The sequence below is a fragment of the Mirounga leonina genome, unplaced genomic scaffold, assembly GCF_011800145.1.
Source record: "Mirounga leonina isolate KUSES-001 unplaced genomic scaffold, KU_Mleo_1.0 Mir_82, whole genome shotgun sequence".
In the NCBI taxonomy this organism is placed as follows: Eukaryota; Metazoa; Chordata; class Mammalia; order Carnivora; family Phocidae; genus Mirounga; species Mirounga leonina.
Genome location: NW_023270825.1, coordinates 4,164,386 through 4,176,856, shown reverse-complemented (window position 1 = coordinate 4,176,856; position 12,471 = coordinate 4,164,386). Strand labels below are relative to the sequence as shown.

The following is a 12,471-nucleotide window of genomic DNA, read 5'->3' as shown; positions in this document are numbered from 1 at the left end:
TTTTATACAACCACACTCATGATTAATGCAATCTTTTTATGCGGTTTTATGTAAGCAAACAAATATTAAAGAATCAGTTTGCTATTCTTCTGGGTAATGACATAAGGACAAATGTAAATATTATTCAAGGTACTTATCCAGTGTGAGTGGGCTGACATATATTGAAGTATAATTATAAGTGAGCAAATGTATTTGCATTTGTAGCAGTTTTTTAAAAAGTCAGCCAACAATGCACAAAAGGAAAGCATGCAGTTGGATGTAAAGATCATGATGTATCATGTTTTATACAGTTGATATCCATAGGAATTCAAAGAGTTCTAGGCCTTTCTAATGGTGCACATAGACTTTTATAAATAATAAGTATTTTGCTTCTCTTTTGATGGTTGTTTAATTTTTGGAATTCTTTTAGAAAAATGAAGGGATGGCCGTATTATCCCAGGAGTAATTAAATAGAACAATTAGTGAGTGAATAAATAAATATATTAAGTAGGGTCAGGCTTGGATCCCTGGTGAGATTGTGCCTTGAATTGAATCTCTGAGGTATCCAATTCTGCACAAATAAAGTTCAACTAAAAAGATGATCCTGGCTTTTACCTACATGGGTAGCAGGTCCAGACAGATATTCCTAATAATTATAATTATTTTTCTTCTGTTTAGTCCTAGGTTCAGTGTGTTCATTCTATTATTTAAAATAAAAAATCTCACAAATTAGTAAATATGAAGTAGAACTCTCTCTTCCAAATGTTTAGAAAATTATGGAAATTTAGGTTTATGGTTGACTTTTGATCATTTAAAATAGTTAAATATAGACTGATTCTTTTTAAAGTTTGCCTTTTACTCCTCAGAATGAGCACAATCTACTAGATTTGATTATTATCTCATGGTGAAGATCTTGCCTTTTATCTCTTTGGGTAAAGAGAGAAGAGATCAATGTAAGCAATAATCAATGTTCATGTATTGCTTGGGGGCTTGATCATGGGTATTCACTGAGATGTTTGGAAAGAATAAATGGCTGCATACATGAGCAAATTCAAAGGTGGTCATACGTTGACCAATGATTAAAATATATTATGAATTTAGAATTATGATTAATCCATTTCAGCATTAGTAAATTTACTGAGATGAAGGATGAAAGCCATTTCAATAATTTTCAAAACACTTTTATACTCCATTTTACTTTTGTTCCACAGTTGATTTAAATACTTCTCCGTTGGTTGATACTCTTATAGACTATGAACCCACTGAGGGGAGAACATAAGAAAATGGGAAATTTTGCCTTTTTCTTACTCATGGTACAAAATGGTAGTTCACTGTACCATCTTTAAAACATGGATGTTAAATGAAAGAGCCCAAGCAGGGACCAATGACTAATAGAATTGAGATGATGCAAGGAAATGGATTAATTCATTTTTGCAATGCTGAGGTGGATTGCACAGAGAGAGCTAGTTCTGTAGCTCTGTAGGAAGTCAACTTTCATGGACATATTCCTATCTTCAAGGACCTTCATTTTATTTTCCAAATTCATGCACACTGAGTGTATTATTAATGAATCGATGAATAAGTCAGAACAATATATTAAATGAAGGCACAGAATACCAAGTCTGGATCAATGATGAGTGTGCGTGGGGCATCTGAATAAAATTTTTGATTAAACCCAGTCTGTAACTCTGAGGTCCATTGCATCTATGGGAAATGTGCTTATAGATGAAATTAGAAATATTTGAGGTGGTCTTGTTTTGTGTTGTTGTTTTATTGTTCACAACTATGAATTGTATTATTATAAGTAAAGTATAAGTAAAGATAAGGGCTGCACCTTATCCAATCATGAAAGGAGCTAATGAATCAAGGATTATTATTAATATTTTTCTGGAATTTTGAGCTAAAATAAAGCAGACTAAGGCTCCTCCTCCTTTGGGAGCATATAGATGGATATATGTGCACCTCAGTGTTTTTGTTCTGAGGTGGTGGTGAGTCAGTGGCATGTCTTATTTTAAAAAGAGACAAGAAAATTACATATTGCCGGGACGCCTGGGTGGCTCAGTTGGTTAAGCGACGGCCTTCGGCTCAGGTCATGATCCTGGAGTCCCGGGATCGAGTCCCGCATCGGGCTTCCTGCTCAGCAGGGAGTATGCTTCTCCCTCTGACCCTCCCCCCTCTCATGCTCTCTGTCTCTCATTCTCTCTCTCGCAAATAAATAAAATCTTAAAAAAAAAAAAAAAAGAAAATTACATATTGCATAGTAATCAACAATATTTAATAGAATATATATATTCAATTATAATCTAGCAAATTATGATAAGCCCATTAGTATGAAATGATTTTAATAAACAAGATTTAACATAATCAATGATAAAAAATAAAATACATTATTAATAGTTATTGAAATGTAGAAAAGGTCTAAGCACGAACATTGGAAAGGTGAGTATAGTAATTGTGTTCATAGACTTTTTCAAAAGAAAAATGGAAAAATAAATAACTAAAAATGAAAGAAAAATGTAAATGTATTTTGTTGATTTCTGCAAATGAAAAGCCAATGGATGCATTTAGTATCACTTAGCCTTCTTATGAAGTATCCTTAGGGTTCATCATTATTGGTGCCATTATTAGTAGTGAGTAAAAGAATAATTGTATATCTCAATCCATTACTTAAAAGAATGTAAACCATGGGTCAGTGAGGAGCACATATAATGTATGAAGGAGCATGATTAACCCTATTCTATCCTCTTGAAGTCCAGGCCCCTCCTTCAGGAAATAACCCCCATTCTCTAAATACATCTTGCTGTTAACATTTAAATTCAAATTAATTATAAATAAAAATTCACACCCTTCGTAACACTAGCCACATTTCAAAAGATATGTGGCCAGTGGTTACCATATTGAATAGTGCTAATAGAGAATATTTCCATCACTTCAGAAAGTTCCATCAGTGCAAACAGTGCTGAGATAGAAAGTTGCATGTAATAGTATTTAGTTTTGGGTGGTTGGTGGCTCTACCATTTTGTGTTTTCTGTAGGAAAAAAAAGGAGTAGATAAATAAATTACCTTAGAGTTATTTAAAAAGTGAGTAAATAAATTAATTGATAAACACAAGAATTAAAGTATAGTATGGGGCTCATTGTTCAGATTATTTCATGAAATAAGAATTTAAATTCATCCCAAGTTTTCCCACTGAAAGATTATCTGAACTTTTTACTATTTGGTAGGTTATAGAGACACATATCAATAATAGTGCTAGTTCTTTTTGTGTTCGGTGTAGATTATAAAAGATCTTCATGTTATTTCACACTAAAAATTGAGTAATTCAGTAAATGAAAAGGATACCACTGTTGTATTGATGAAAATGTGACACGAACCAATATTTATGATTAATCTACTAATGCAGAACTAACTTCTACTTAAAAATCTAAAATTATACTTTTCACTCTTTTAAAAATCTACCTTATCTTCCTGGATGAATACTCCACATTGGATTCAGCCATTGTCCAATGAAGAAGATCTTGACTGTTAACTTCTGTGGGTAAGAAGTAAATGTAACAGTCAAAGTTTGTTCTTGTTCGTATAGTTTGTCCATATGTGGTCACTAAGGTAGTTAAATAGAACAAAAGGCTATATACACAAAAATAATAATTTAAGTACACTAAGTATGGACCAATAGTGGGAATGTGTTCTGGGGCCAAGGAGTAGAATTAAACCATTTCAGCACAACTGAGATGCATTTTTTTTTAATGGAAGGCATTTAATTAATTTTTGGAACTGTTTGCTATTCCATATTATTTCTAAATCACAGTGGATTGAAGCATTTTCATTTTGATAGAGATCCAGGCTATTAACTGTTTAGAGGAAGGAGCTCTCAGAAGGTAGAGCATACTGTCTGTGTTCTAAATGTGGGATACAATTAAGGTTTTTTTTATTACACCATGCTTAAAACTGGACATTAAATGAACATGGCCCAATCATGGGACATTTTTAATGATGGTATTGATACGAAGCAAGGTTCACACGGAGATCTAGTCTGAAAGCTCTGTGAGAAATCAGTCTAGAGACAGATTATAGTTCTATTGAGTATCTTGTTCTGGGAGTTGGTGATTCATAGGAAAATGAAGGTAGAAATGAATGAAGAAAGAGTGCCAAGTGTGGACCAATGATGAGATTGGAGGGTGTCTGAATCAAAAATTTTGATTAAAGCCATCTGTGACTCTGAGGTCCATAATTAAAAAGTGGCCTCATTTTTTTCCTCTATGGAAATGGGCTTAGAGCGGAAGTTCAGAATGTTCAAGTATCTTGATTATGGGCATACACACTTTATGGGTATAGATTGAATTCTTGTAAGTAAATCATGCATGAATAAATTGAAGAAATATAATAATGAGTAAATATAAAGAAATTTGGGCATAGACCAATTATGAGAGTATATAATGAAACAGGGATTGTTACTATACATTTCTGTGGCCCTGAATTCCAGTTAAATCTATTTCTAAAGGCTGTTGCCCCTTTTTGGAAGGAGTGGGTAGACAGATGTATGTAAGACTCATGTAGGTGGTTGTTTGCTGGTTGGTTGTTTTTATTTAGAAAAGGAAAAATTACATAAGTAATTCATTAAATACTTAATTGGAAAAAGAATGAGCATAGTTCATATTAGAATGTGCCTTATGAACAGAGTTTGTTTTTTTTTTAAAGATTTTATTTATTTATTTGACAGAGAGAGACAGTGAGAGAGGGAACACAAGCAGGCAGAGTGGGAGAGGGAGAAGCAGGCTCCCCGCTGAACAGAGAGCCCGACGTGGGGCTCAATCCCAGGACCCTGGGATCATGACCTGAGCTGAAGGCAGACGCTTAACGACTGAGCCACCAAGGCGCCCCACAGAGTTATTATTAATCTACCTCTGTTCACCGAATTTTATTAAAAAGGAGAAACAGCTCATTTTTAAAGCTCTGTGGGTACTATAATAGACATGGAGACAAAATGTTTTTCAAGTTTCCTATCTAATATTAGTTAATTCCCAGATATTGATGAATTGTTATATTTGAGTAGATTAAGTCCTAACCACGGTTTTTTAAAAAAAGGGGGCAAAACATGGCCCAGTAAGAAGCAAGAATAATGATTAATCTTTGTTTATACTACTGATCGTCTCTTCGTAGCGTGGGTATGGGCATGTGGACACTTGCACATGAAGAGCATTTCTATTCTGGGTTGTTCATGGGTTTACCTGTGTGTGTGCTCTAGTATATTTTAATGTATGATCAAATATTCCCTGAGTCACTCCATAAATAAGTAAATAAAACAATGAACGATTGAATTAATATATGAGGAGGGTCAAGCATAGATCTTGGTGAGAATATGCCATGAATCACAAATTTAAGCTCATCTATTTCTACACAAATTGAGTCCTTCAGAAAAAAAATTGTCTAGGCTCTTTCCTATGTGGGTAGGGGGTCTCCAGACAGATAAGTACAATAGGCAGAGTTTTTATTTTTGCATGATGAACTCAACAGTATTCATTGTATTATTAAAAATTTATGTTAAATCAAGAAATAAATAACGAATGATGTTCTTGGGTCAGTGATGAAAATGAGAAATGAACCAACTTCCTGATTAATCTTGTACCACACAACTTTTGTCCTTTAAATCATTCTAAATCTAGACTGTTCATTCTTTTGAATATTGGCACTTGACTCCACAGAATGAAGACAGTGGTTGATTTAATTAGTCTCTACTGATGAAGATCTTGGCTGTTATCTTTGTGGGTAAGGAACCTAATGACTAAAGTAGATAATAGTCAAAAGATCTTGTCAATTGGGGTGAATTTTTCATTAGTGTTCGCTGAATTATTTAAATTAAACCATACACAGATCAATGATATGAATGTGCCATGAAATAAATATTATTGTTAATCCAATTCAGTACAATTGTAGTTGAAAGTAAGATGGAAGATATTTTATTCACTTCCAAAGTAGATGAATAATCCAACTTATTTTTCCAGTGCATTTGACTTAAGCATTTATCCAGTGATAAAATCTAAGGCTGCACTGTTCAGTGTGGTTGCCCCTAGCCACATGTGGCTATTTAAGTCTAAAATAATTAAAGTTCAGTGAATTTTAACTTTAGTTCTTTAGTATGCACTAGCCACATTTCAAGTACTTAGTAGCTACATGTGGCTAATGGTGACCACGTGAGAATACAGTTATGGCACATTCATGTTATGATGCAAAGTGCTACTGGATAGCTCCTCACTGAAGGAGTACATAGAAAGATGGAAGATAGTTGGAATAGGATGCACATGAAGCTGGGATGTTAATTGATCATTCCTTGCTGAGGGCCACTGCAAAAAAACACTTTTGGGAAAAGGTCTAGTTATGGGAAAAGAACCTATAAATAGACCTTGGTCATACCCAAGAATCTTGTTCTTGGCTTTTTAAAAATTCGTGGATATTGATTTTATTACTGTTGGTGGATCAATGAATGGATCAATAAACAAAGGTATAAATGAAGAAAAAGATTTCTTAACCTGGATCAATGATGAGTACCCTGGGGTGTCTGAAATCAAGGATTTTGATTAAACCCTGTAACTCTGAGGTCCATTACAAAAGATTCCTCTCTGTTGTCTCTATGGGAAATGAGCTTGTTCTAGGAGTTAAAAATACTCAGGAGTTTGTTCTTGAGCTTTTGGGTATTGTATTTTCAGTAAATCAATGCATGAATAAATCAAGAAACAAATAAATGAATAAAGACAAAATGGGTTATTCCTGATCCAAGTAGGAGAGTATGTAATGTAATATATGTAATATAAAAATCATTGTTAATAAATTTCTGAAGCACTGAGTTCCAGTAAAGTAAATTGATTGAAGCTGACCCTTTTGGGTAAAGAGAATTTAGATAAATGGATATAAGAACCCATGTTGTTTTTTTGGGTTGTTGGTTTTTTGTTTTACTAAGAGAAGAGCAAAACATTTACTCAAAATTAATTATTGATTAAATAACTGCATAATTGAGAGAGGGCTTACACATGGACTTATGTTGAGAATGTGTCATATGACCAGTTACTACTAATCCAATGATCTTCGCTATGTTTTAATAAAAAAAAAGAAAACAGGAAAAAAATGATCTGACCTTTTTTTCTGTGCCTAAGAAACTATGGACAGGCATTAATATTGTCCTGTTTCTGTGGAGTCATAAATATTAGTGATATTATTATATATATATAAAAGAATAAGTTAACATTTTAATCAATTATTTGGATTATGAGAAGCATGTGTTATGAAGCAAGGATGGTGATTAATCCAGTTCTACACAATTGCTCTCCAGATAAAGAAAATAAGTCTTATGCTCTTAAATTTGGGGAATGGTGAATATATTTAGATAGGATTTCTTTTTCTGGTGTGGTGAAGTTTCTTTAGAAAAGCAGAAGATAAATGACTCCATATGTAACTGTGTTCCTACATACACATGTAGAGGTGGGATAAGGATGCACAATTGTTGAGAATGTGCTGGACTCTAGGATTCAGATTAGCCTAGTTCTTTCCAAGCAAGATCCATTTAGAAAGAAGATAGAGTGTCACCTGGCCGAGTAGGGGACATAGAAACAGATATGAGTAGTAGTCATGGTTCTTATTCTTTTATCTGGTGCTGGTTTCAGAGGAGTTCGTTATATCAGTTAAATGTAATGGGTGGATCAATCAAGCAATAAATATGCTGTTTTGAGTTTTAATACGTAACAGGCACTAGGGTTTATTTCTAATCATTTATTGTTGACTTGACCTAAAATATCTGAATCTAGGCTGTTCTATATCTATCATCTATATCATTGAATCTATTTGCTTTTATATTTGCTTTATACTCTACAGAATGGATGCATGATGAATTAATTATGGAGTGTAGAAACTTATGTAAGTAACAGTCAAGGTAATTGCTTCTGGTTTGGCAGTCTGTCTTGGGTATAACTCCATTATTGAAAGGGAATAAATTGCTACATATACAAATAAAATGAATGAAGGTCATGTATGAGCCAGTTCAGCACATCCGTGGTCAATTAAAGAGAAAAAAGCAAGACCATTTTATTCATTTTCACAGTTAATTATTCAATTAATTAGTGTAAAATGTATTATTCAATTTCAATTTTGAGTCACAGTTGATTTAAACCTCCCTTTATTTATGGAGACATTATTTGGTCACATTCAAATAGTGAAATGGTGTTAATATGAAGTATTGTATTAATCTCTATAGGAAATATTATGGACAATTACGATATAATCAGTGGTATGTAATTCTGTACAGAAATGTTAGAGATATTCAAGGATCTTGTCTCAAGTTTTCATGACCTTTATGCATTTTATTATCATTAGGGTATTGATGAATTAATCATTAAAACATGTGCACATGATTGAAGATAATGAGGGCCAATCCTGGACCAATGATGATGACTGGTGGAGTATGAGTCATAGATGATGAATACTATGTAACTGGAACTCTGAGGTCCAGCACAATAAGAAATCTAGTCTATATCTTCTGCTGGAAATGATCCAATGAAGAGTTGTTAGGAATATTTAAAGATCTTCTTAGTTTTTGTGTTCACAGAATTTGATTCTATTATTGTAACTGGATAAATAAAGCAAGAAAATAAAGCATTATCCAATTTTGAAAATATATGGTGAGGCCAGAAATGTTATTAATATATATTAAAAACACTGACTTCCATTAGGAAATAAATGTCCTAAAGGTGTTATCTCTTTGGCTAAGGTTGATATATACAGTGTAAATCATAGCCTATTTTCTTGTTTGGCCAGGGCCTTGTTCAACGTTGTTTGTTACCTCAAGAAAAATACATAACAATTTAATACATACTTAAATGACAAATAAAATGAAAGGAGGCATGCAAGGATAAATGGAGAGAATATTTCAAATCTTTTTTATCATCTGTTTTTATACTCTCAGAATGGATGCTCCCAGCCAATTTAAGCATCTCCATGGTCTTGAGCTCTCTGGTTGCCTAGGAGCCTAGAGATCAATGTGAGTATGGTCTAAGAATTTGTCGTGGTTTTGGTCCTTTTTAAAGGATCCATGAAAGCCAACCATGGCCCAGTGATCAATATGGCATTGTCCTGAACACTATTGTTGATGATTGCAAAATTAAGAATGATTAATGAGAGAATCGATGTAGTAAATGATCCTGTAGGTAGCTATTAGAGATACTTAAAAATCTTGTTCTTAAGTTTTTGTGATTCAAAATTACCTAATTACTAATGAAATGAGGAATTAATCAGTAAACAAATGTAGAAATTAGTGGAGAAAAAGAGGGCCAGTTCTGGACCAATGATGACAAAGGGTGGCGTATGAGTCATGGATGATGAATATTACGTGTCTGAAACTCTGAGGTCCAACAAATAAGAAATCTAGGCATTCATTCTGTTGGAAATAATCCTGTGGACAGATATTAGGAATACACAAGGATTTTGTTATTTTACTACGTATACCTGGTTTCGATTTCATATCTATAAATGGTCAATGATAGAACCATAAATCAATATATAAATCAGTAAATATAAAAAGATGAAGCATTGTTAAACTAAAAAAATGTGGTGAGGCAAGAAATACTATTAATATTAATTGAAATCACAGAAGTCCATTAAGAATTAAATGGATCAACTGTTACCTCTGTGCAGGGATCATACAGGCACTGATTAATAATAGTCACTTTGGTTGTCACAGACCAGTCTCATGGGCGAATTTGTTCATTTTGTTAAGAGGAAACTAAAAAAATATTATGAAAAATTAATAAATAATCAAATGGGCGAGTCAATGAAATGTGAAAGCAAGGGTAAATGAAGAGAATGTCTCAATTTTTTAAATAATCTCTTCTGCTTTGTACTCCTCAGAATGGATGTACTTGAGCTGATTCCCTGTGGTTGGCTCCATTGTTAGGAACACAGACACGAATGTGAGTAATAGTTATGATGCTCTTAGTTTGAATGGTTATTTTTTAAAAAGAATATTCAGTGTTTTAATAAGATGTATTTTGTATAAGCAAAGAAAGCCAACTGTGGCCCAATGAGAAATATGCTACTATATGAAAAATTGAGGATAATTAATATAAGAAATATACTAAAGTGGTAAATGATTGTATAGGCAGATGTAGGGATATTTAGGGCCTTTATTCTTGTTTTTTTTTTAAATCATAGGTATTTGTTTTATTATTATCAGGGAATTGGTAAATTAATTCATAAACAAATATTGATGAAAGTGAAGAATAAGAGGCTCAAGCTTGGATCAATGATGATGGCTGGTGGCGTATGAATCATGCATAATGAATGATACGTGTCTGGAACTCTGAGGTCCAACAAAGAAAATCTAGTTTACTGCCTCTATTGGAAATGGCCCTATAGACAGATGTTAAGAATATATAAGGACCATGTTCTTGGTCTTTTTGTTCATGGATTTTGATTCTGTTATCATAATTGGATATATTAAAATTATAAACAATTAATAAAAAATATAAATATGAATAAGTAAAACATTGTTCAATCATGCAAATGTGTCATGACATAAGAGAATCTATTAATAGATGTTAAAAAACATTGAGTCAATTAAGAAAGACATGGTTCAAAAGTGTGACTTCTTTGGCTAATGATTATATAGAAAGTAGACGTAATGATCATTGTTCCTGTTCTGGCTCAGTGACAAATTTGATTTTCATTTTCTTAAGGGAAATAATAATAAATATAACCCCCAAATAATAAATACCTAAATTACTGACTAAACAAAAGGTGATATGGAAGGATTAATGGAGAGATAATCTCTCTCTCTTTTTTTTTTTCATCTTCTCTGCTCTGTACTTCTCAGAGTGGCCACACCAAGCTGATTAAAGCATCTTCCGTGATTATGAGCTCTATATGTAGGAGATGGAGACCAGTGTGAGTACAAACTTCTTATCTTATTTTGGTGGTTTGTTTAGGAGTTAGGTATAATATTAAGAAATACTTAAATTTAATAAAAAAAGGCCAACCATGGTCCCATGATAAATATAGAATTGACATGAAACATTATATTGATTAACTACTATTTGCAACGTTGTAGATGATTAATGAAATACATCTTCAAGGAGGCAATGATTCTATGGTCAGATGTTAGGGATGCTTAAGGGTCTTATTTTCAAGTGTTTTTGATTCATAGATGTTTATTTTATAGTCATTGATTTACTGATAAGTTAATCAGTAAAGAAATGTAGAAGTGAGTGAAGAAAAAGGGCCAGTGTTGAACCGATGATGATGGCTGGTGGCGTATGAGTCATGGATGATGAATACTATGTGTCGGGAACTCTGAGGTCCAACACAACAAGAAATCTAGTCTTTTTTCTCTGTTGGAAATGACCATAGTGATTTTAATAACATACAAGGATCAAGTTCTTGGTCTTTGTGTTCATGGATTTTGATTCTTTTAGTATAAAGAAATGAAAGAATCAATAATCAAATATAAATAAATATGACTAAGTTAAGGATTGTAAATTATGAAAATTAATAAATAGCTAAGTGGATGAGTAAATGAAATGTGGAAAACAAAGACAATGAAGATAAGGTCTAATTTTTTTTTTTTTTTTTAATATCACCTTCTGTATTTTCCACTTCTCAGAAAGGATGCCCTGGAGCTGATTTCAGGATTCTATCATGGTCACAAGATGTCTGCTTGTCTATGTGTTTGGTGCATTGAAGGGTGAGTTTTTACGGGTATACACTCTGTATTTGAAAAGTATAAAATATAATAAAAGAAAGCCACCCATGGTCCATTGATAAATATGGATTTGGTATTACATTGCATTACATTGATTAGTCCCTGTATGAGACTTTAAGGGTGATTAATCAATGAAATATATTGATGTAGTAAATGATTCTATGGACAGATGTGGGACCATTCAAGGCCTATATTTTAGGTGTTTTTTTTTTGCTTCATAGGTATTTATTTTATTACTATCAGATAAATTGATGAATTAATAAAGGTAGATGAGAGTGAGGAAAAAAAGGCCAAGGGTGGACCAATGATGATGGCTGGTGTCGTATGAATCATGGCTGATGAATAGGTCTGGAACTCTGAGGTCCAACATAAAAAAAATCTAGTTTATTGCCTCTGTTGGAAATGATCCTATAGACAGATTTAGAATTTCACAGGGATCTTGTTCTGGGGTCTTTGTGTTCATGAATTTTGATTCTATTACAATAAGTGAATCAATAAAAGAAAAAATGTAGTAAGGCAAGAGTGAGAGAGAAATAGTTCATGGGTATTACCTCTACATAAGAATGTTGTTATAGATAATATAAACAATGGCCAGTATTCTTGTTCTGGATTAGTGGAGAGTTCAATGTTTGTTTTTCTTAAGAAAAAGTAAAATGCATATTACCCTGAATTAATATTACTGTGTAATGAAATGTAGTGAAAGGATCAATAGAGAATATGTCTCATTAATGTTATTATCTATTCTGCTTTTT

The 12,471-nt window shown here is 32.8% G+C and overlaps 1 long non-coding RNA gene, 7 other non-coding genes and 1 pseudogene across 8 annotated transcripts in view; all 9 read left to right on the top strand.

Moving 5' to 3' along the window:
- The window catches only part of LOC118002446, a 110,548-nt gene that overhangs the window by 41,325 nt on the left and 56,752 nt on the right, over positions 1-12,471 (top strand). Inside the window, exons 14-21 of the long non-coding RNA XR_004677055.1 lie at positions 846-932; positions 3,476-3,517; positions 5,682-5,745; positions 7,843-7,884; positions 8,930-9,004; positions 9,871-9,932; positions 10,835-10,905; positions 11,621-11,701. This is a non-coding gene — a long non-coding RNA (uncharacterized LOC118002446). The remainder of the gene's footprint in view (positions 1-845; positions 933-3,475; positions 3,518-5,681; positions 5,746-7,842; positions 7,885-8,929; positions 9,005-9,870; positions 9,933-10,834; positions 10,906-11,620; positions 11,702-12,471) is intronic.
- LOC118002738 lies at positions 1,603-1,678 on the top strand. Its single transcript, XR_004677129.1, has one exon. It is a non-coding gene; the product is annotated as a small nucleolar RNA SNORD113/SNORD114 family (small nucleolar RNA).
- LOC118002730 lies at positions 4,135-4,208 on the top strand. Its single transcript, XR_004677122.1, has one exon. It is a non-coding gene; the product is annotated as a small nucleolar RNA SNORD113/SNORD114 family (small nucleolar RNA).
- On the top strand, positions 6,508-6,580 carry LOC118002734. The gene has a single exon (XR_004677125.1). It is a non-coding gene; the product is annotated as a small nucleolar RNA SNORD113/SNORD114 family (small nucleolar RNA).
- Positions 8,402-8,476, top strand: LOC118002707. The gene has a single exon (XR_004677103.1). It is a non-coding gene; the product is annotated as a small nucleolar RNA SNORD113/SNORD114 family (small nucleolar RNA).
- LOC118002701 lies at positions 9,301-9,375 on the top strand. The gene has a single exon (XR_004677097.1). It is a non-coding gene; the product is annotated as a small nucleolar RNA SNORD113/SNORD114 family (small nucleolar RNA).
- LOC118002709 lies at positions 10,258-10,332 on the top strand. Its single transcript, XR_004677105.1, has one exon. It is a non-coding gene; the product is annotated as a small nucleolar RNA SNORD113/SNORD114 family (small nucleolar RNA).
- LOC118002717 lies at positions 11,247-11,321 on the top strand. Its single transcript, XR_004677113.1, has one exon. It is a non-coding gene; the product is annotated as a small nucleolar RNA SNORD113/SNORD114 family (small nucleolar RNA).
- LOC118002725 lies at positions 12,017-12,086 on the top strand (annotated as a pseudogene).